Here is a 2,948-nt window from a genome sequence, read left to right as displayed (position 1 = left end):
TATATATATACATATATATACATATATATATATACAGCGTAACTGTGTTGTAAGAAGCTTGCTTCTCAACCACATTGGTCTGGGTTCAGTCCCACTGCGTGGTGCCTTGGGCAAATGTCTTCTACTATAGCCTCGGGCCGGCCAAAACCTAGTGAGTGGATTTGGTAGACAGAAACTAAAAGAAGCTTGTCGTGTATACATTTGTGTATGTGTCTGTGTATGTATGTATGTATATGTATATGTATGTGTATGTATTTGTATTTGTATATGTGTGTGTGTATGCATTTGTATATGTGTGTGTGTGTGTATGTAAAACAGGCCTTCCAAGATTTTATTGACTCTAGATTGCCAGGCTTTTACAGTTCCGGGCTGGACAAGCTACCGTTGAAATGGCAAAAGTGTAATGGCAATATGGGTGCATACTTCGATGAATAAAACTATTCCTTGAATTTATAAAACATTAGCAAACTTTTTTCTTTTCTACAAATTTCATATTTGACGACCTAATACAGACCTATGATCAAAAGCGCTTCAATCGTGACCATCTCACCGTTTGGTTTACATTTTGAGAACTACATCGAGTGCGATTTGACAGAAATTTAGTTGCTATTTCTAGTTACGTCTTCCCTAATCTCGCAGGCTTTTGATCAAATGAACCCCTGCTGTGACCATCCTATCATCTGATATACGAATAAGGACTTTATCATGTGTTTTGATAGAAATTTGGTTTCTACTTCTCGTCTCATCTCTCATCACGGAGGCCTATGTTCAAACATGTTCAAGCCTTAACCATCTCATCATTTAATATAAGGACTTCGTTGAGGTTAATTTGGACAAAAAATCTGGTTGCTAATTGAAGCCAGGTCTTTTCTGACTTCGTAGAGCTCTGATCAAAAAGCGCTCCAGCCATAACTATCCCACCATTTGACGTATACTTTAAGAGTTACATCGAGTTTGACTAGATGGAAAGTTGATTACTTTTTCTAACCATAACTTCTCCGATCGTGCAGACCTGTGACCAAAAGCGCTCAAGCCATGACCATCCTAACATTTGATATATATTTTAACGACTGCATCGAGTGTTATTTATCAGCAATATGGCTGCTATTTCAACCAAGTCGAGCAAATTGCATACAAATTCACCCATTGTTGCTCATGCTGCTGCTGTTATTAAATAACCATTATCTCCCGAATAATTACTATTTTCTATATTTTTTTATATTTTACATTTTTATATTTTTTTATAATTATTTCTTTAAATTTTATATTTTTAAGTCTTTATATCTTTACATTCATTTCATTTCATATTTCTTCATTGAAAGAAAAATGCTGTATTTTATAATATTTTTATAACACTATTGTTAGTTTGAGATTTTTCTTTTCCCTTTTCTCGTTTTTGTTTTGTTTTTTGGGTTTTTTTCACTATTTTCTGTCGTCTTTTCTTCGTCAGAATTTTCTTTCGACATTTTTTAATTTTTAATTTTTTATATCTTCTATTTTATTGTTATTGTTTTATGTTATCATTTCTTTCGTGATTTTCAAAATTCCATTTCTATATAATTTTATATATATTTGTTGTTGTTGTTGTTGTTGTTATTATTATTATTATTATTATTACTATTATTATTATTATTATTATTATTATTATTATTATTATTATTGTTATTATCATCATTATTTTTATCATCATTAAGGCGGTGAGTTGGCAGAACTGTTAGCAATCCGGACAAAATGCTTGGCGGCATTTCGTCCGTTTTTATGTCATTTGAATTTAGATTCCGCCGAGTTTGACATTGCTTTTCATCCTTTCTGAATCGATAAAACAAGTTGCAAAAAAATTGGCCAAGCTCGCCCAGAAATGGGAAGAAAGGAAGCTGTCACTGAAAGGCTGGGTGGATGTAGCGAACGCATGCATCGCCTCGCTAGTGTAATACTGCCTAGACGTCGTAACTTGTCCTCAAAAAATCTTCGACCAGATTAGAGCGCTTGCTTTTTCGATCTTTATAGAAGGGTCAGGTTTCACGGATCAGAAAGTCCATATGCTGTCAACATCCACTCCACGGTGGTCTTGGGATGCCATCCTTGATGATGCAACGCCAAGCACTGAGGTTGACGTACTTGCAGAGATATTTAAATCACTGCGCATGTGTGATCGACGACTGGTGTGGACGTCTTTCGTGCGACATGTAATTCCGCTGCTCCTCATCTCATTGACTTATCCCACTACCCACAAAATTCCAGGACTTGTATCTGTAGTAGATAGAATTATCGTTACCATCCAAGCAGAAATCCCGCCCTCCGTGTGGTTTTTCTGCTGGTTGTTAATATTAGTGCGAGGAGAAAGCCTCCGACCTCTTACATTCGGTGTTCAATTCCACCGTGGTGAACGTTGCCCTTATCACTCTAGGGTCGATAAAAATAAGTACCAGTCAAATAGTTTGGTCGTTGCTAACGCCCAATTCTTCCTCATAAATTTGCTGGCCTTGTGCTTAAATTAAAAGCAGTAGCAGTAGTAGTAGTTATGGTGGTTGTTGTGGTTGTAGTAGTAGTAGTAGCAGTAGTAGTAGTAGTTGTCGTTGCAGTTGCTTTTTTGTTGCTTTTTTTGTATAACTCCTCTCTCTCTCTCTCTATCTCTCTCTCTATCTCTCTCTCTATCTATCTATCTATCTATCTATCTGTCTGCCTATCTCTCTCTCTATCTGTCTATCTTTCTCAGACTCTCTACCTCTATGTCTCTTTCTTCCCTCAATCTTTGTTTCTTTTGGTTCATTTTCTTTCTTTCGTCCTCTTTCTTTTTTAATTATTTTTTCTTTTCATTTTTTTCTTTCTATTTAAGAAAAAAAGTCACTCGGCTCTCTCTCTATCTCTCTCTTTCTTTCTGTCTGTCTCTCTCTCTCTCTATCTCTCTATCTCTCTCTCTCTCTCTCTCTCTCTCTCTCTCTCTCTCT

This window comes from Octopus bimaculoides, chromosome 19 (assembly GCF_001194135.2).
Source record: "Octopus bimaculoides isolate UCB-OBI-ISO-001 chromosome 19, ASM119413v2, whole genome shotgun sequence".
NCBI lineage: Eukaryota > Metazoa > Mollusca > Cephalopoda > Octopoda > Octopodidae > Octopus > Octopus bimaculoides.
Note: the sequence above shows the minus strand (reverse complement) of the source record.